The sequence below is a fragment of the Glycine soja genome, chromosome 19 (genome assembly GCF_004193775.1).
Source record: "Glycine soja cultivar W05 chromosome 19, ASM419377v2, whole genome shotgun sequence".
Lineage (NCBI taxonomy): Eukaryota > Viridiplantae > Streptophyta > Magnoliopsida > Fabales > Fabaceae > Glycine > Glycine soja.
In genome coordinates this window covers 10,570,865-10,593,985 of record NC_041020.1, presented here as the reverse complement: position 1 = coordinate 10,593,985, position 23,121 = coordinate 10,570,865, and positions in this window count along the sequence as shown.

Genomic DNA, 23,121 nt, shown 5'->3' with positions numbered 1-23,121 from the left:
CCATTCACAAAGTATCAAAGGTTTAACAACCTGAGATCTTTGTCTTAACACATTGGAGGATACATCCTTTGTGGTACAAGTAGAGGGTACATCTACTTGGGTTTGACTGAGAACAAGAGAGGGTACATCTCTTGTGGATCAGTTCTAGTGGAGGGTACATCGACTAGGTTCAAAGAGAACAAGGGAGGGTACATCCCTTGTGGATCTTTGCTTGTAAAAGGTTTTTTTACAAGGTTGAAAGAAATCTCAAGGATCGCAGGTCGCTTGGGGACTGGATGTAGGCACGGGTTGTTGCCGAACCAGTATAAAAATTTTATGTGTTTGTTTCCTTCTTCCTTACGCTTTTACTTTCTGCTATGCATTTAATTTCCGCTTTTACTTTCTGTTAAGTTTTCTCTTCTACTCCTCATTCTCTTAACAATTTAGTAAAAGCCTTAAAAGAGTAATTTTTAATTAGTAAAGGTTTAGGAATAATTAATTCAACCCCCCCCCTCTTAATTATTCTGAGGTCACTCGATCCAACAATTAGGGTATTGGTTTAAGGCAAAGAACATCCTTTGATCCTAATCATAGGCTTTGGTTGATTTTGGGAATCAGTAAATAATTAGAGAAGGAATTTCATTGGGATTGGGGAAAATTGGTACTAGTGAATCATAACCCCTAGTCACTGTTATCATCACTCAAATCTTCCTTTGGGTTCAATATCTGGAATTTCGAGTCAATTGTTACTACTATGTAGGATACACTTGTCCTTGTGTGAGGCTTACATATTTTACGCATCAAGTTTCTAGCGCCTGCCGGGAACTAGTTGCAGAATTCCCAACTAGTTTAACTTTGTTAAACCAAGGAATTTTGTTTATAGAAATTCTTTTATTATTTATTTTATTTTCAGCTATTTATTTTTTATTTTATTCTTTTATTTTTCATTGCACTCGATCTTCTTTTTTTTGTAGTGCATGTAAACCAGTTTACAAAATTCGCCACTGCAATATGAACCTGATATTGACAAGCTAATCTATAAACTTCATGCATAGACCTATGAAGAGAGAGAAAGAGTAATGCTAGTTAATCAGACTCAAACACCTATGAACTACCTCACCCCTACTTTGGGGGAAGCTAATATAATCTACCTGCCTGATCTACCTGAGGGAGTCAATTTGACTTCTAGCATGAGTTCTTACATATGTCAGAGAACAACCCGTTTAGTGGAGTAGAGGGTACATCCTTTGTGGTACAAGTAGAGGGTACATGTTTCTTCCCTTAACTAAATGGAACTAGTGCATAAATTCCTTCTTAAGGAATTTCATTAGAATTAGTACATCAGAGACATTGGAAACTTTGTGTAAAGGGAACAAGAGAGTCCACACCATGACATTACCCAACAGAGATTGGTCCATATATTTTGGTGGAGTGTCCTCACATAATGGACAAGCTTGGATGTTGCTTATGGGGGTAACCTCATGTTAAAGCCCCTTGTCGATGCCATCAGAATCATTAAAGACATATGCTCTAACCCCTACAACAACTTAAGGTATATAAGGATCATGAAGAGGGCATCAACCAGGTGGAGACAGATGAATCCCTAATTGAACTAGGAAAGAAAATGTAGGCTCTAACATTGAATATTGAAACAATCAAGAAAGCTCAAGCTTAAGTCCCCATCACTACACCTTCATTCCCAAACTATGATGATGAGTTAGTTGTAGCCATGGATAGGATTGATTTTGTTAAGGGAAGAAACAACTCTTATAATCAGTACCCCAACAATTTCAATAAGGGATAGGGCTTCAAGCAGAACCAGGGAATGTTTAGGCCTCAACCCATGCAAAATCAAAGGCCTAGACAAGAGGAGAGATAACCTACTCTTCAAGAAACCATGATTCAATATATAACCCAAAATAATAAGAGAATGAAGTAGGTAGAGTCCCAATTGACAAACATACAATCTCTCCTATCATAAAGACAACCAAGAAACCTTCCTTCACAACTTGAATCAAATCCTAAGAGGGAGGATGTTAAATTTGTGATGACTAGAAGCAAGAGAATTCAAGGAGACATTAAGGAGAAAGAAGACTTTCCTCCAAAAACTGTAAATGGGATCCTTGCTGAAAAGGACCAAGTACTTGAGAAGGTTGAAGATCCTACTATTGGGAACGCATTGCCAAAGAAGGAAGGGGATAAAAAGAAGGAGATACTGACATCTCCTTAGGTAAGTCTACCCTTTTGTCATAGAGTTAAGAATTACCAACAAGATGTGCAATTTAAAAAATTTCTCAAGGTTATGAGAAAAGTGAACATCAACCTCCCTTTTGTTGAGGTTATTTAACAGATACCATCTTATGCCAAGCATTTAAAATAACTTTTATCAAACAAAGGAAAATTGGAAAATTTTGGCACTATGGGTCTTAATGAGTAGTATTCTGCTATAGTCCTTAGAAAACTTCCCCTTAAGATAAAAGACCTTGGTAAATTTACTATTCCCTACTTGATAGGGGGTCTTACTTTGATAAGTGTTTGTGTGATTTGGGGGAGAGTATAAACTTGATGCCCTATTTTGTATTTAAGAAGTTGGGCATAACAAACTTAGAGCCAACTAACATCTCCCTTCACCTTGTTGATCGTTCAGTTGTCTATCCTAGAGGGGCGATTGAGGATATGCCGGTTAAGGTGGACAAATTCATTTTTCCATTTGATTTTGTGAGTTTAGATATGGTGGCAGATAAGGATGTCCCTATCATATTGGAACAACCTTTCCTTGGTACTTGTAATTTGGTTATTGAGGTTAGGCTTGGTAGATTCACCCTTAGACTAGGGGATGAGAGAGTGGTATTTAATCTTTCTGATACTTTGAAACAACCTTCCTCATTTGCTTCCTATAGCTTTATAAAGTTTGTTGATATTTTTTTATGTATTGATGATGGGGGCATTCCTAAGTTTGGGGATGTCTAACCCTATTGAGAGAGTTCTCGGACTTAGTCTGGGAACTAGACCCAGAAGTAGAGGAGATACTGTCAGTTCTCCAGTCACATCAAAATCCTAAACCATTCAATTTTTAGAGGTTGAAATGGGGCAATGACCCAAAGATAAAGCCTTCTATTGAGGAACCTCTAGAATTGGAGTTGAAGTCCCTTCCTTCCAACCTTAAATATGTTTTTCTTAACCCACCATCGTCTCTCCCAATTGTGATTGTTGTAGGTTTACATGAAACTGAGGAGGATAAACTATTAAGGGTTCTAAGGGACAACAAGGAAGCCTTTGGGTGGAGCATTCATGACATAAAGGGTTTGGACCCTACCCATTGCACCCATAGAATCAACACTAAAGAGGGGTTTCCACCTAAATAGTTACACTAGAGGAGGTTGATGTTAACATGAGTTTGTTAACATCAATTTTTTAAAAATTGATGTTAACATGAGTTCCTTAACATCGATTTTTCCGATTTTAACATGAGTTCGTTAATATCAGTAAAAACTGATGTTAACAAACTCATGTTAAGATTGATTTTTTCAAAAACCGATGTTAACGTAGCGATGTTAAAACCATTCTTTCTAGTAGTGAGTGTCTTTTGTGCTTTTTCCCCATCCATTCTTCTCACCATTGTTTCCCCTTCCCTCCAATGTCTCTTTCTCTCTCTCTCCCTTATTCTTATTTTTTATCCCTTCTCCCTTCCCCTCTCATACATCTCTTTTCCTTCTTCCCCCAACCTTTTTGCCCTCTTCCCTCTTCTCCCAACCCTTGTGCCCAACTCTTTCCCCTCTTCCACAACCTTTTCCCCTTCTTCTTCAATTTTCAACAACTTTCCCAACTCCCCTCTCTGTGGTGGCAAGTTTTTTTTGTTTGTTTTTTTATACACAACAAAAGTACGATTCTATTGTATTTCTCAACCCAGAACACAATGAAATCATACTTATGTTGTGATTTTGTTTTGTTTTGGAAAACACACAACAAAAGTATGATTTCATTGTGTTTGGATTGAGAAATACAACATAATCATATTTTTGTTGTAGTGTTTCCCATAACAAACAAAAAATCACAACAAAAATACAATTATATTGTGTTTATCAACCTAGAACACAATAAAATCATAATTTCGTTGTGATTTTTTTTGTTTTGAAAAACAACACAATGGAAATACAATTTTGTTGTGTTATTGGATGAATAACACAATGAAATCATACTTCCATTGTGTTATTTTTCAAAACAACAAAAAAAATAATGCAATGGAAGTACGATTTCGGTGTGTTTCTCAACCCATAACACAACAAAATCATATTTCTGTTGTGTTGATTTTGAAAAACTATAATGGAAATACAATATTATCATTGTGAAATGATTTATTTTATTTTTTTAAATTATTTAATTTATTGTTTAATTAATATTTTATGCTTCTAATTAATTTTAATTTGATTTTTTTTAAATGGCTCGCATGAAGCATATTATTGCCTATGTCTCGGATGTTGAGGAACATAGGCAACATGTGACTGCATCAGCATGTCGTAACGCATACTTGGCTTAATGACAACACCAGTAGACAGAGCCAAAGACACATAGGTCAGGACTAAAGGTCCTATATGACACATGATAAACATTCGCGAATAAAGGTATAATCAATGCCTTCATCGAGAGATGGCACAATTAGACCTCCTCCTTCCACCTTCCACCTTCCAGTTGGTGAGATGACCATCACCCCCCTTGATGATGCGTCATGTCTTTTCCTTAATCATATAGACACAACCTACACCGGGAAGGAGATCAGAAGTCTATTGAGGTCAGCACTTAGCATTATGCAGACCAAAAGATAGATCTTACAACGTCATCAGGCAACAGGCTAGCTCTGAGTTGGTTAGAGAGGTTGAATCACACCTACGTTGCCAGTGAGTCATTTGTCTAGGTTGCTATTACCTATTTGATGCATTTGCTCGACAATACCATATTTTTCGAGAAGAGCTCGACGCATGTACACATCTATTACTAGCAGGACCTTAGTGATTTGGATCACAATCACGAGTATGCTTGGTGGGTAGTTGTGCTTACTTATCCTTATGACCGGTCATATGCATGCAAGTATAGTGTTAGTCGATGAATACGACTAACTTTTGTGTATAAAACCTGTGTAAATTGTATCAAACTCCTCCAATTTATGGTTATTTTGTAATGTTGTAATTAATTTTTGTTAAACGTAGGTAATAAATACCTAGTATTCCCATTTTGTGTGTATAATAATCATTTCCTCTCAATTTCAGGTTAATTAGGCAAGTTTGTGAAGTGTTGATTTTCATCCGCTCGCTAAGCCAATTTGTTGGCTTAGCGAGCCATCTGCTGAGCGCAACACTCCTTTGGCTGAGCGCGAGGAAGAATATGGAAGAAGGATGAGTTATTCATGTTTGCTAAGCAAGGGCTAATCCCGCTAAGCGCACCGCTTGAGTCCATCCACTGAGCGAAAAGACGCGCACTAAGTCGAAATTCACTAATGCACGCTAAGCGAGCCAGAGTTGCGCTAAGCACACAAGCACCAATAAGGCCACCTATTTAAGCCTGAAATCAGAAATGGAGAGAGAGTTTGGAAATTCTCGAAGCTTTTTCATGTTTAGAGATTTCTAGAGAGAGAAAGGTCCAAGTTCCAGAGAGTTTTGAGAGCTTTTGCTGTGAGAAGACTGGCAGAGAACTGAGCGAGAAAAGGAAGTCATCTTGAGAGCATGAGATGAGTCTATGAGTGATTGTGAGGTTCTAGAGGTGTAGGAGACATCCCCATTACTTGTATTTCTTCAATCCTTCATTTTTCTCTTCTCTTTGTTGTAAAGGAAGCTTCCCAGATATGGAGAGCTAAATCCTCTATTGGTTCTTCCTTGTAGGTACTTGATGTAAATACTTGTATATCTATTTAATGATGTTTTATTTGTTCTCTGTGCTATCAGTACGTCATTTCAGTGTGCTTTTTCCTTGATCACGTAGATGCATGCTTTGTTAGGATCATTCAACAGTGAAAACCGGTCCGATTCTTAGAACTTGATAGGACAAGGCTAGTTTATCGTATTATCACGAGGGATCGGGGTATGGTAACCTAGTTGTTTGTATGTTTGTCTTAATGCAGTTCTGGTCGAGTTTAGTCCAACAAGAGGAATTTGAGGACAATGCTTGATCTGGATTAGGCTAGACTATCATGAGGAATCGGGGTTTAGCATTTCAGGAGACACCATAGAACACATGAGCATTATTAAGTAGAGAATATCCTTTTAACATCAGGCACCTAATAGGAAGACCAACGTGTTATCTACTTGTCTTTACACATCATTACTCATGTGATTTTCCTTTTAATAGTTAGTTTATCTACCTCTTCATAGTTGACATATCTCTTTTCATACTAGACACCTATTCACTGAATATAGCTTTACCAAGTAACATAAGTTCCCCAAGAGTTCGATACTCGGTTCTTACCGTTTTATATTACTTGCGCGATCCGGTGCACTTGCCGAGTTCGAACATATAGCGGTAAGAAGATGAGAGGTTATATGAATTTACTTATGGTAAGAACTATTTTTTTATACATAACTGTTTTTTAGTGAAAAGGTGCTAGATTATGACCACTAGGTGCTAGATGGTTGTCATTGAGGGTTATCGACAAGGCTGTGGGGAGTAGGGAGTTATTGGATCAGTTGCAGATGACCAATGTTGTCTGGTCTCCATACGCATCACATAGAGACCTCAAACCTTTTGAGGACTATATTGTAACGACCCGCCTCGTCGCTACGATATCACCACTCTAAACCGCGAGAAATTTCAAATTTTAAATGAAAACTCAGTTAATTTGCTTATAAAAAAAATGAAAGTAAATTTTTCTTCTTTCCTCGATATGCATTCACCAAACAATGCACCAATACTTAAGTGAATACATATATATTAGTATAGTAACTCAGTACACATCATTCACATAATGGAAATTAAACTTGTTCATGCATATAATTCAAATATGGGATTTACATCTTTAATTCAACAAAAAAAAATCATGGAACCAACTATGGAGGAGTTGATCAACAAAACACAACTCTCTCCCAAAATAATCCCAACGTCATCACGTCGGCTCGGCGGCTCCTCAACAGAATCTCACTTCCTGCACCCTACTGCTGTCATTCTGCTCCCACGAACAAGGTTCGCGATCATCACAGGTATCAACCACACGATACAAAATTACAAGGGTGAGTTCATTATAAAAAGAACCAAAGCTAAATCCAAATAATCACAATTAGCAAGAAAACATAAGCAAACATCATGAACTGACACAACATGCATTATTCAACACCCACATTCAACAATTATTCATCATCCATCCATGGATCCAATCAATACTACTCAGAATGATGCATGCACCCGACCTCAACTCTCAGATGCAATATGGTACGTACCATCAACCAAGGTAATAGCCTAAGCATGTCCACACGACACCTCACTTAGGAAAACCATGCAATATTTGTCGAGACCACCCAATCGTGTACCGTAACTCCCCCCCCCCCCCCCGGTGATTAGCCTGGGCCACAAGGGAGTTCCCTACCAGGTGACACACCCCTTAGTACAAAGTACACACTGCGTTATACTATTTCTCGTGTCATATGAGGCATGAAACATGGGCACCATCAAGTACAATGACCATGGATGAGTTAAAGATCCTAAGTCATCCCCTCAGAGATGCTTAAACTTTTTAACCACTCTATTTTCCCCCACCAGAGACATCCAACAAGGTCAATGCACCCCCCATGAACATACACAACATACAACGTATGAACGTGAGCACCATCAAGTACAAAGACCATGGATGAATTAAAGATCCTAAACATCCCCTCAGAGATGTTTAAACTCTTTAACCACTCTATTTTCCCCCACCAGGGACATCCGACAAGGTCAATGCACCCCTCCACGAACATACACAACATGCACATCTCAATGCATTTCCAACATCATCAACATTCCATTCCAATATCATTCTCAAGATAACATCATCTCATCTCAATGACATTACCAACAACAACAACAACCTCATTTCATATTAACATAATCATCAATAATAACATCAACAGTAAGTCGCATTTCGCATATACGTATTTCTTTCATGCTTGAGATTCACACTCCCCAGGTCTTCAAACAACACATGTCAAATAAAGACAATAATTTCATTCATCAACAATAAATATATCGCATCCCATTCGTCAAAAACATAGTTTCTCTTGAAAACCAGCATGCACATCAATAACAATTATATCACATCCCATTAGTTAAAAATGATGTTTTCTATAAAGGAAAATCAGCATGCAACAGGGGCAGGCATATATTCTCATAGCTAGGTTCCCTGACCCTAACTATGGTGTAAAAATGGTAAATTTATAATAAACTCCCCTCATCTATCGTGAGCTCTCCGTCGGTTCCTCTTTGCGTCACTTAGAGGTCCCTCTCTCGTTCATGCTTGTCGGTCCAATGCAAGTCTCTATTATGCCAAAACGAAGGAAATTTAGCATAGGTTTCAAAAACAAGGTCAAAGGCAACATTTGGGATCAAATACCCCTGTCAAAACATAAAGGGCTGAGGGGTATTTCGGGTTTTACAAAAAGGAAACATCATTTTGAAATTCTGATCACGCCAATGTGACCGAGGTTCAGTGAATGCCGCAAAAATAACCTCAATGTTATAAAAAGATAACTTTTACAATGTCTCATTCTCTAGGGTTTTTCAAAGGAAGTGTAGAAACACCCTATTACAGTATCCAACACATAAGAGACACTAAGAGGAACTCAAACTAACTAGGAGAAGGTTTAGAAGTCAAGATTACCTCAGAGAAACTATGAAATGAAGGATTGAAGGATTTTCTCCACCGAATTCTTGAGGAAGATTTTGAAGATTTTTCTCCGATTAAAGTGTTCCTCTTGGTGTGGGGGTTCAATGGCAAGCAACGGCGGCTTACGGCGGTCATCGATAGTCTTGGGTGGTGAAAAATGAGGTTTTAGGGTTTGGGTGGCATTTTTGGAGAAGAGGAGAGTGAAAATTCGTGTTTTTCAAGTTGAAGACATATTTATAACCTGCAAATCGTGCTTAGCGCACCTCTGGGCACTCAGCGCAACTTCCTCTCTGTTGGAATTAGGCTTAGCGCACCTCAGGGCACTCAACGCAACTTCCTCTCTGTTGGAATTGGGCTTAGCGCACATCTTGGCGCTCAGCACAACTTCCTCTCTGTTGGAGTTGCACTTAGCGCGCCATTCACGCTTATCGAGAGACCAAAAGTTGTTATTTTCAAAATCTCGACGGTCAGACTATGGAAACATGTCTTAGAAAGTTTCAGACAAAATTTAAAGACGATCCAACGGTTAACGTATCTGGGATCTCAATTTTACTGAACTAGGTTTAGGCAAAAAAAATCTAAAATCTCATAATCTCAACTTAACTCAACAAAACTCCACATCAAGAAATTCACACATAACTAATTCAAGGCATACTTCAACTCATTCAAGTCAAACATAGAGTCAAATAACGCAACAAATACAATTAAACATCGATTTATAATTAATAACATTTCAGGGTATTACAATATAGTGTACTCTAGTTGCATCAAAGATGGGACATACATGTGGACGTATCTATCGGAAAGGGTTTTGAGGCAATTCAGGTACATACAGAGGATTACCTTGGACCCACCTGAGTGCCCTGCTGCATATGAGAAGTGTTGTGAGTCATGGGCCGAGTGGGAGTAGCATGTGGTGGCATTGGGCGAGGTTGTTCTACATGGGGCTCCATGGGCCTATACTAAAGACTATCGGCCTTGGTATTACGAGCATTCACATCCATACATGATTCTACCGCAGAAGGGAGAGCCAACACATAGTCCTATACGTATTTCACCTCAGCCTCAACATCAACCACATCCTGGTGGTCAAATACCATATTATATACTAGGTGATGTTTACTCCTGTTAGGTAATGTAAACAATATAGTCATCATTTTGTTTTATTTTTAATGAAAAAATAATTACTAATTGTATCGTTAAATATTTATGTAGGATCGATTCCAAATGATGTCAATGTCCACATAAAGATTATGGGACATGAATGTTGTACCTGAAGGCACAAATAGTCATCAGGTCATACAATAACTTTTGTTGATGGCATAAGAGGGTCTTGCAGTTGGATGTAACTCGGTCGAAGAGCGACTGCCGCCAAGGAAGAAAGCCAACAAAGGTGGCAGAAGAGGTGGCCCCAAGGGCACTTGAGAACATTTTTCATTTTGTATTATTATTAGTTTATTACTAATTGAAAAAGAGGCATTTCGTGCCTCTATCTTTATTTCTAAAAAAGAAAAAGAAAGTAGTTAAAGAAAGTAATGATAGAAAAAGTGGTAGTGTCGATAGAAATACTCATCTCATAACTTGTGTGTGTTGCTCCCAATAATTGGAAACGAATTGTACTTAATTAAACCCATCATAAACCCATGGGTATTGCTTGATCTGCGTGAATTGAAAATGTATTTGCGAAGCAACATATGTTATTCTCACTTCTTTTTTCTATTCTTAAACTTCAACTTTTTTTAAAATTCTTTTTTAGAGCAAATTGTAGTGATCTTACCTGAGTTTTATCCTAATTACACATGCACTCGCTCTGTTTGAAATCATCTCTTTTGCACCCGCTACTATAAAGACGTCAAGCTTCGTTTTCTTGTTTAAAATTAAATTACGTTAATGTTTATGCCTTTTGTATTGAAACCTTGAAAAAGCCTTCACTTAAGTGAGCCAACCAGCATGAATCCCCTTATGCGCAATAGCTCATGCTGGGGCTCCAAGTTCCTCTGAAGGATTGCATGTTTTGTGGGATTTGTAATAGTGTTTAACGCATGTTCGGGGGTGGCAACTAGTTTATCGTAGCATCGCTTCCTTATGTGTACGACTGGGGGAAAGTGGGGTTTTCTAGCAGTGTGACTCACATGTTATACTAGGGCGACTAGGGTTTCGTAGCAGCGCGACTAAGTGGTCATCATCACATATGCGTTTTGACCACCATAATGGAAATCCCATACAGATCTAAGCCCAAGATTACACATCAAGCATTACAACAATGGCAACATTGATGCCAACGACAACAATATCTCAACCCTATAGACCATGGTGCTTTTTCAAGAAGGAAAAACTATGGCATTGATCGCTCTGTGGTGAAATTTTCACTTGCTTATAGATTCAGAGCTTTGCGGGGACAAAAGAAATGGCTCTATTGTGGGGTGTGTCTTACAAAGGGATCTATGTGGAAAAAGTTTGAGCTTCTATTGATTTTCTGATTTATTTGTCATAAAATTCTTTTGTTTTGAAATTCTTGGTTGATTGTTGTGGGTAGGATTTTGGTTTCGCTTGTTCCTCCATTGTAAAGCAGAAGCATTGTGATTTTGCTTATGATGAATTTTTATTTTTTATGCAAAATATTGATTTGTTCTGAGATATTGAAAGTCTTGATCGATCAATTGCTTTTGGAAGAGAGAAAGCCTGATGAATATGTGCCCAACTTAATGAAGAAGATGGAAGCTTTTTGGGGATAATCTTTTTTAAGAAAAACACAAACAAAATTAACTTTATTAGGGAAGAGGGGTGTCATTGTTATGAGAATGAAAAAGTTAGGAAATTTTCCATAGGGTCAAAAAAAGAAGGAAATGCACGTGTAATTATGGTAAAACTTAGAGGAAGTCATTGTTGTTTGTTTTATATATAAATACTTTTCATGAAAATATATTTTCGTTATGTATATTTTGGTTATGTATAATACATAACTAAAATAAGTTTCCATTGTTTATAATTATAATTAGAATAGGGAAGTGACTTTGCGATATGTAATGGAAATATGTTTTTGTGATGTATTATGCATAGTGCCATAATGGAAACTAGTTCCTTTAAGGGTATTTGGGTAAATTAAATTAAAAAAAAAAGTTGGGAGTGTGAGAATAGGAAAATTGGGTGTGAGAATAACATGGGCCGACATCTTGTAGATGATGGTTAAATTACCCTGATTGTTAAGCCTAGACTCTAGAACAAGTTTCTCTTCACCAAAAGACAAGGCTTGGTTTCTCCATTAAATTATAGAGATCATACTTGAGTCCCGTAAAATATTTTGGAGTTCTTGCCATGTAAACTATTCAAATCTTTTTTTTTTTTAATATACTATTCAAATCTTATGGACCCAAAAGAAGACTATTCAAAACCATTTTGTCTGGTGAATGGTAATCAAGAAATAATCATTATCATTTTCGCGTGGACTTGTTCAACAGCTTTCATTTACATTTCAGCGGAATTTCTCTATACAAAAGTGCTAAATTTCAATATTCAGTAGCTCTTCTCTAAAGTAAGGAATCGATCATTGTTTTTTGGACCATAAATTAACTAATCAATTTTCAAAAGAGTGCTAGAGCAGGAAAGTGATATCCATTATCCGCTCCACAAGCTTCGTGTATGGACCAAATCAAAATTGGTCAGTTTAGCCCAATGAAAAACCAAACCCGTCAACTACTAATGCTTCTCGTCATTATTGCTTTTAGAAGACAAGAACAATTCCGAAGAATGTTAAGGTGGTGTTTTTAGACAAATCTTTGGTTGTTAATTAAATTATCTCCCCATATTTAAGAATAATATTTTAAAGAAATTTTATAAAATATATTTGGATGTTATTAATTTTTTAAGAATATTATATAAATTTAACTAATATTTAAAAATAAAATAGTAAGCATTTTATTTATTATATAAAATAAATTAAATAGATTAATTGAATATTAAGAAAAAAATTATAGAAAAAACTATTTGAATCAAGACACATAATCTTTATTAATATGATATATTAAAACATCCTTAAGATAGATTAACTGAGATTATAATAATCTTATAATTCAAATTATCTTAAAAAATAATCCTTAATTTAATATAATATATCAAAATTTAAAATGTAAAAAATTAAATCAAAATTTATATTAAAATTCAAATTCAAACTAAATTAAATTCAAGTAATAATATTTAAATGGAATAAAAAATAAAATTAATTTCTTAACGCAAGAGAAATTATGAGTTAATAAGAAATATAATAAATCTTAAAAATGTTCATTTTAATAAAAGAATGAAATTCCTTCCTTTCAATCATTATTCTTTCGGCCAATAGCAACGAAACTACCCATAATAATAAAATGCCAATTTTGGCATACCGTTGCTAAAACCAAGCAATCCCCGCTGCTGCTTTTATAAAAGAAAACATAAGAAAAAAAGAAGAAATGTTTTTAAATTCTTTGTAACATTGTGACTAAACTCTCATGGACGCAAAAAGTAAGATACGAATTTGTCTTCTCCATGATTTAAAAAACTTGCACTTTCTGGTTGGTATAGCTGTTGCTTTCCGGTCTTTGTTTAAATATATATACACTTTTATTGCTGCTAAATTGTAGTAGTTCTTTCTGTGAAGAAGGATTAATTAAAAAAAATCGCCTTCTTGCTGTCGACTAGTTTAGAGTCATAAGTCATGCTGCTATGTTTTAGATAAGCGAATAACCTCAATATCAAAGCATTATTTTTTAAAAAAGAAAAAAACTGTTTGCACTTCCAAAGCCTAATATTAAGTTCTTTTTAATCATGTTATTTATATGAACTATTTATCAATTTTATTAATTATTAATAAAAATATAATTGATTACCTTTAATGAATCTTTTTCTTTCAATTATATTTTTTTTATTTATAAAATTTAAATCCAAAATCTTACTTAAAAAAAAATTATTATCACTTTGACTAACAATTTGTTGGTTTCAAAGCCTAATATAAGTCCATAACTAAGAGAATATTATATACAGGTAAATAAATAAAGATTCATAAAGTAGAATGAAAGTGAAATGAAATAAATTAAATTAAAATAAAGTATTAAAGTGCGGGTCTTATTTCATTTTATTGTTCATTTTACTTTTTTTCGATTTTTTCACCGCAAATGAACGGATCCGAGGAAATGTTATTCAAAATTGAACGAGTGTCACAATAATTTTTTCTAATTAAATACAATTACTCTTATTAAATTGGCCTCGAGTCATGCCTGTCCTATCAACCTTGGTTCAACCGTCCACAGGATATTTAAAAATTAAAACAAGTGTAGTCTCCACTCTATTTTGTGATTTCTTTATACGGCCGAATGAGAAGTTTAGGAGACTAGGCATAGAAGAAAGCCAAAAAGATGGGGACGTGAAAGTTTCCTGGTGTCTTCTCCTGCCTCCTAAACATACCTGCTGGAGATTGCTTATTAATATTAAGTTGGAAGACAACCTTTTACAGTTTTGGATTTTTTTGTCTTAATTTCTTGTTTGACTTATCATGAAGAGTTTGTCCATCTGCATGTTCTACCATAGTCCACATACGTGACCACCAATTGGAAATGGTACCTGCCTTAGTTAATTTTGCGTGAAGGAGATGTTTTTGGGCACGAAAGAGAATATACCAATAAATTTATCATGTATATTTAAGAAAATAAAATATAATAGTAGATATATTTATATTAATAAGTTTTTATTTTATTTTATTATAATTAAATAAATTGAAGAGATAAGAATTTTGAAATTGATGAAGAGATTGTTAAAATAAATTAATTGAATCAAAACATATATATATAACGTGTTAACCAAAGAATGTCACCCAGAATTCTCATCTCAAACATGGCAGCATATCAATGCAGTTGAGCCTAAAAATGCTTTGGCAAGGGCTGTTGCTTCTACGTTATATGGGCTAATGAGTAATGCCTCAACTCTTTTCAAATGATTTCTATGAAACTATAATTAATTCCCCAAGAAGTTGCATGTATTTTAGGATGAATACAACAATTTAGTTAAATATTTTTAATATGAATTTATCTAATTAATTTTTTTTACTTATTTTGTTTTGTTTTTAGTGACAACAACTTAGACAAATATTTATAATAACGACTTTAATTTGAATAGTGCTATTATAATATTATAGGTGTAGATTATTTAATTTTTTTAATTATATAATTATACATATAACATTAATAAATAAAATTTATAACTGGTGCGATGCACGAGTCACTGCACACTAGTTAAATTAAACTACAACAATCTTAAAATCTCATTTTTTTTTAAAAAAATATATATATTTAACAATATGTCAATATTTAAAATTTGAATGGTGAGAAATGAGAACATTCAATTGCACTAATTAAATTAAAATTGACACATCATGTTTCACATTTAATTTTATAAATTTTATGTGGTTTTTTCTTTTAATTAAGGATTATTTAAGAATTTATAATTTGTATTAATTACACAATTTAAACCCTTAATTTTAATCCAGTAGATATAATTGAATGGTCTTATTTATGATAAGCTAATAAGCTCCCTCTCCATATTTAACTACGAAAGAAAATAAATTCTTTCCTATTTCTCCGTTGTTATTCTTTTAATTTATCTGAACAAAGTTCGTTTTCTTTCTTTCAATTTATTAGACATGACAGAGATTTGTTGGATGCTATGCCCATCTTCAAAAATTTCGTAGTTTTCCTTATCTTCAAAGTTGTTTCACTGAAAGTGAAATGGACAAATAAGCCAATCCAAAATGGTGGGTAATTGAAGGCCAATCCCATCACCTACAATCTACTCAGCCGTAATTGTGTTTACAATTTGATCAACAAACCTTTCCAATTTCGTTGACCTATTACTTCTATTATCCTTAATTAATCTAATAATTTCATAAAAGCTCTGTAATAGTTTGTTGTTAATCGTGTTTCTTCTTAAACGGGCATATAAGTTAATACCGCGATTAGTTGGGAAGAATGTGCTGGCGACGCATAAACATTCTTTCAAAGTACAAGCAAACACAGCACATCACATGTGCGCTGTCTTTCTTTGTTGATTGTTTGTTAGGGTGCTACTTCCCATTTTCATTCACAAGCATTGATTTTTTCTTATAGTGGATAATGCAAAATATTAAATTATGTAGAGATCTCATTGTGTTTTGGAAAACAACAAACGTGATTGGTAGAACAAGAATTTGATTGTAAAAGAAAAAGACACACACATGGTATATGTAAAAATAGATTAATTTATCGACATCTTATTGAATTTTAAAAAGCAAACGCGATTGGTCGAACTATATATATATATATATATATATATATATATATATATATATATATATATATATATATATATATTGTAATACTGGCTTTATTATGTAAAAATAAGAATGAATTTAGGTCATAATTTTTTTGGTCAATGAATTCCTTTTGCTAATTTTTTTACCAAAAATTATAAGATAATCAAAAGATAAATATAATCACCTTCAAAATTTATGTGTTTTTATCCATACGAATCTAAAATTATTTAGAGGTTTATAACAATTTATACATCCCGTTCAACTAGCTGAATTAAACCCTCTCAATTACATAATTTATGAATTTTAATCTGGACAATTTATAATAAGATTTAACATATTTATTCTTTTTGTTTTCAGATATAAAAGGTATTCTCGCTAGATATATTACACAAGTAAAAAAAAAAACTTATTCTTTAGACGTGAAACTTCAATATATAGGATACTGTTCCCGGTCCTAACTAATAATTTTTTAGAGCAAATTACAATAACATATACCTAATTTTGTATAATTATATAAATATTTATTACTTTTTTAATCGTTACATTCATCTCTTTTATAAGGAGTATTAGTATAAGATTTGAGAGACGGTTAACAGTTATAGATGTAGAAAGTTTTATCTGTGGGATAAGAAATAGTTCTAATTTGATTAAAAATATATTTAAATATATTTTTCATCTATAATAAATTAGTAAATCTTATTTTGGATCTCTAATATTTTTTCTATTAAGTTTCTACTAAAACAAAAAAATAATCATTATTATTTTCTTTTAGTTTGTCTAATATATCTATATTTTTTATTTTTGTTCTTTTGTATTAGTCCCTTTACAAAATATTTGATAAGGACTAATAATAAATGATTTAAATATTACAGGAACAAAAATGAAAAAATAGATATATTAGAAGGGATAAAACAAAATAACAAAAATAAAAACAAATTTTTTGTTTTATTGAGAACTCAATGCAAAGAATAATTTTATTAGGAACTCAAAATAAAGTTTTTCTTAATTTATTTATTATGTTCAATTTAGTGAATCATTTTTTAATGTTCTAATGAGTCTTTTATTTTTTTAAATGGATTCAATTTGATGTCATCTAAAATCAATTTTGATCTCATTTTTCTGACATATCAGAGAAAAAATGGAACCAAGACCTAGTTAGACCTCTTAAAAAATAAAGACACCAAATTGAATCTAATAAATAAATTAAAGGATCAAATTAAACCTAAAAATAAACTTATAACAAAAATAGTAATTAAACCTAAAAATTCAAAGGATAAAGTAGTAAATTTAGTATCAATTTATTCCCTCTTTTTTCATTTTATATTTTTATATGTTTTATATTCATATAAAACAATTATCTTATGGGACAATACTTATTTTTTAATGGGAGCAAAAAAAAACTTCTATTACACATACAAATAAAAAAATAAAATCTTGTGGCAATTGCCCTCACGCTCTCACATGTGTGCATCTGCCATTGGGCATTAGTGATATGTTTTCAAACATATAAAGAGGTATTAGTGTAATATTTTTAAACTAAAAAAACTCATAAAGGATGTGATTATGCATAATTTGATAAAAGCCTAGGGGCTATTGCTATAATTTGCTCAAATGTTAAAATTATACAAGTTCAACACATATACTATTAAACTTAAATTTATGAGCATCAACACTTCTTTAGATTTTATACAACTACACAAGTACTTTTTACTTTTTTAACCATTACTTTCACTTCCTTGTAGCAGGTGTTAGTGTAAGATTTAAAGAGGATGTGAGTATAATGGTTCCAAACACATATGGGAGTGTTAATGTAATATTTTTAAATTTAAAGGAGGTAAGTGTAATTTTTTTTTTTAAAAAAAAGATGAAACTATATGTAATTTGATAAAAGCTCGTGCGTGTGGTGTAATTGCTATAAATTTAATTTAGTCATCCATATTTTATAGATGCTTTCAATTTAATGTAAAACCCTTGAATTTCCGTCTTTAATGTTTTAAATCTTGATTCAATTTTGTAAACAATAATTATGTTGAAATTCGTGCCAAAAGAAGATGAAAAAGTGATAATGACTTTATACACCAGTAAATACTATACTCTTTTATTTTTCAGCAACAAGATAAATATATTAAAATTGAGAATACGAGGAATCTAAAATCCATTAAGAATTAAGATCTAATTCTACCCATGAATCTGAATCAGGGAACCAGCGGACTCAATAAAAAAACAACATAACAATAAAGTTCCTATTATATATGCACTAATTAATCCATCGGATTCTTTAAATAAACTTAATCCATCGGCTTTGATAACAAGCAGCAAAATAATATTGGATTTAGTAATAAACTTGATGCTATACTTGGCCAACAAACAAATAGAAAATCAAAGTGGGGACCCATCTCAATATCTTCACAAAATAGACAAAAAGAGCTTCGATATTCTTTGAAGAATATGCTTTATATTGAGTTTCGTCTTCACCGAAAATACCAACATGCATTGGAATATGGTTTTGCTGAGCTTTTGGGAAATTACGCACAAACCCCACTGGTCATGGTGCCACTCAATATTTTTGGAATCATGCCTACACTCCAATCCCCCCGTGTATTCCTTTTTTGTCCCTTTGAATCTATCTTTTGATTATATAATTTGCACAAGTTTTTCTTGGATTTTTACACCAAATACCAATCAATAATTTGAAGTGGATTTGAACTCAATTTTATGAATGGAAAAAAAATATTATTAGAAAGAAGTACATTTCACTAAAGATAATTAGCTAAATTTTTAAATAAAGGTTAATTATCGATAACACTAATAGATATTTTACACTAATAACAATTAAAAAAAAAGATCAAGTAGCTAATATTTTCACTGTTAATTTCTTTTATTGCAAGAAGCTTGTATTACTTCGTTCAAAATAATGGCATCAATTCAATTAGTAACATGCTCAAAATATTGAGTACTAACATGAAATATAGTCAGCTAAGACATGAGCAACTTGATTAGCTTATTGTAATTTTATATTAGTTCGTCTCTATCACTAGGGGTGGGAATAGGCCAGGTCAGACTAGGCTTTAAAAGGCCTGAGCCTAACCTACGATGAATTTTTGAGGCCCGAGCCTGACCTATAGCCTATCAAAGACTTTATTTTGGCTCGGTCTGACCTTTTTAAAAGCTTAGCATGGCCTGATAGCCTTTTTAAAAGCCTTTTTCACATTAAATCTTTAATATTTCTTTGCTCGGGAGTAAAAACGTAATAAGAAAGTTATAGGAAAAGGAAACGTTAATAGGAATAGGAAAGCCAATAAAAATAATGAGGAATATAAAGGGGCACATGACTCACACCTAAATTATAATTAAAGTCTTACTTGATTATAGGAATGGAAGTTATGGAGAAGTAATGTGTAATCAAAGTCTGCTAATTTCAAAAAAAAATTATTTGTACCCAAAAAATAATATAAGTATAAATTGGTACCCAAAAAATAATATAAGTATATATACATATATATAGGCCGGCCTATCAGGCTTATAAGGTTTTTTTAATAAGCCTAAGCCTGATCTATTTAATTTAATAGGCTTTTAAAAAAGCTTGAGCCTAACCTTTTAATTAAATAGGTCAGTCTAGGCCAGGTTTTATGTAGGCCAGGTCGTAGGCCCCTGTAGGCTGACCTGACCTATTCCCACCCCTATCTATCACTGAGAATGCGTCCAATTCTTGATAACCTACCAAGTTCTACTAACTTTAAACAAAGTTATAAGTATTGTTCACTGTTACTTCTAGCTCTTACAACCAAAGCTTACACCAAGCCTAATAACCACCTAGTATTCTTTGTTCTACCAAGCCACTATTGACTCTAAACAAATCAGAAGATTTGTTGTGGATTAGTTTGTTCACTAACTAGTTCTTAACGTCTTAAAGGCGATTATACAAATGAAATACTTAGTCTTTTCTCTTAGGATACACAAGGTGTTTTGAGAGTTTTTCAACTTTAAAATATATAAAGGTAGAGCTTGAGAAGAGGGTGTAACAACCTAATTTCGAGTTTACATAAAATTGAGATTTTAAACATATTTTAATCTCTTAAACGAGTTACTTCCATTTTAATTACTTAAAGGCTATAAATTAAGAAAACGTGAAGTGGACTTTTACATAAGTTTTTAAAACTTGAAGTGGACTTATACATAAGTTTTTAAAACTTGAAGTGGACTTTTACATAAGTTTTTAAGACTTGTATAGATTAACTTTGAAAGTTGACACCACGTATTAAATAAAACTTATCCTTTAAATTTTTTAAAATAAACATGTAGTGTTGTCTCGCTTAGAATCTTACATTAAAAAGCAAGTAAACAAAAAGAAAAGCATTTTTGGTTTACAAATTATACATATATACATGAAGTAAAGAGTATCATGCATAGATGTTTCTTTGCACAGGGTAATATGTACAATCCAAAGTATAATAGAAATACAATTTGTGATAAAGTGAAATGACTAAATTTACATATGCTAAAAGTTCTTAAGCCTAGGTCCACTCATATAAAAATAATAGTTCTCTAATTCCAATCATGCATGTCAACTAAACCTCAGCTCAATGTAATGGTGACGAGGACGACAAAGGCGAAGAAGTCGATATCTCCATGATCTCTATAGCTACTGCTGCCTAGTCCTAAAAAAATAAAACATAGGGATGAATCTTTCAGCTTTGTCAAATGATACCAAGAATAACATAAGAAGTCACACACAATTCTACTAACCACCACGAAGTGGTTGTTTACCAAGTCTCACTCACACCCTAAATGTTTCAATTACTAATTCTTACTTATTTCTCATTGGCTAGCTGATGTCATACCCTAATTTTGTCTGGGGACTATCATTCGTTGATCTTTTGATCCTTGCTAGTTGACTTATAGTATTGAACACCAGTTACAGTGCAAAGCAAGGAACCATTCAGTGTTTCAATCAGGAATGCGAAAGATACCAAAAAGGAGGGGCAAAAGGATTTTTTTTATTGAGTTTCCTGGACCCTAGCTCGCCCAGGCTAGCCTCTGGCTCGCCTGGGCTCTCAAAAGACTTCAAGGTGAAGTAACCAACTCGCCTGGGCGAGCCAGTTACTTTAGGAGTAAGCATCAGCTCGCCTAGGCGAGCTCTAGCTCACTTGGGCAAGCTGCCATTGTCCTAATTGCCCATTTTCCTATAAATAGGCGTGATAGGGAGGTTGAGGGGAGGTCTAGCATTCAACATTGAGAGAAATAAGGGAGAAGAAGAAGAAAGAAGAGGAAAATGAAGCTGAGGCGCTACCGAATCGTGATTGTGATCAACTTCTACATCGTACTTCGTGCGACCATCGGTTAGTTTTGTTTTTAAGATTTGAATGTGATCTATGCACCCTTAGGGATCCCCCTTATTGTTTTGTGCATATTTATTTCCTCCATCTATCATCGACGATCTCATTTTTCTTTGTAAAGTTCAATCTTAACCGATCACTAGTGTTGTAAAGTTGTCTTTAAAAAGATTGAAAGTTAATAAACAAAACCAAGATAAAACCAACTCATAACTAACTTCTTTTTATCAAATATCACTTGAGATCGTTTCAAGGTCCAACGCCTTAACGATTCTGTATGCTTTTCAAATCTAAAAGATCGTTTCAAGGTCCAATGCCTTAACGATTCTCTCCGCTTTTCAAAATTTAAAACATCATTTCAAGGTCCAACGCCTTAAACGATTTTTTTGTTCGCAATTAAAATGAATCTTTCAAAAACATAAAATCAATTTAACACACAAACATTCAGACCTAAAGAACTACGTAGGTCTGAATTTCTCATCGCACCTGAGGATACATAGGAGCAAGGGCAACACCCTTGTTGATCCCAAAAAAATATAAAAAAATATTAAAAAGGGAAAATAAATAATTTTGAAGTCATGCTACGCACACTCGATTAAAGGCTACCGTCCCTTGTGACGGGCGCGTGAGGTGCTAATACATTCCCTATGCGTAAACAACTCCTGAACCCTTATTTTCAAAATTCGCATACTTCTTTTTGGTTTTTCTAATGTTTTTCTCCAACAAACGTTGGTGGAAACTCCCACGTGTTTTCTCCCTAGGAGAAGAACGTGCTTTTCTTTCATTTATATGTTTTTGCCCTCCCGTTGAATGGTAGGTTGCAACAACTACCATTGGAATTTGCAGAACTTAGTAGTCTCACAACATTTAAGTTTGGATCACTTCTCAATGATTCTTCATACTCAAAGCGTTCTTTCTTTGTCATAGTGGGGTTTCATTGTTTCAATACCGAGCAATGAAGAACTGACATATTTAAGTATTGTTATGTATGTATCTCAATATCATGCTAACATTACTAGAATATATTTGTAGTTAACACTTGTACTCATACCTGAGTCCCTATGAACTATCTGACATCAAACATCTAAACATAGTAATAATTACACACTACGGTTGAAAATCAACCGTACCACATAGACAATCACATGCAAAATTAGTGCCCGAGGTTACACTACTCCTCCTGGTCTCCAAATAAAAGCATCACACATATCAATGACATTTGCCCGAAATTCACATTTTTATGGTCTTTCAACTAACTTAAATAGTAAACAACATGCCTTTCATCCACCAATTCAAGCAAGTCATACACTTAGCCAAAACAACTATTTAATCACAAAACAAGCATAATACTCAAAACCCTAGACCATTTGAAAACAAAACAGAAACATGACATAATTAAAATTAACAAAAGATTTCCAACACAATCTTTTTATATAGAATTAAAGGTTATTGTCTCAACTTTCTAACATGGTGTTCCAATTTTTTTAGCAAAAATGCCCAAAATACTACAAGACAGTAAGAAAAAGTTGATTTTAGATTTGACATAGTTCAAAGATTTACAATTATCTCCCTCTTTCCAAATCCAAATTGAGTGGTACTTTATCCAGATCGAAGCTAAAAAAATTATATTTTCATAAAGGTAAAAATTGCAC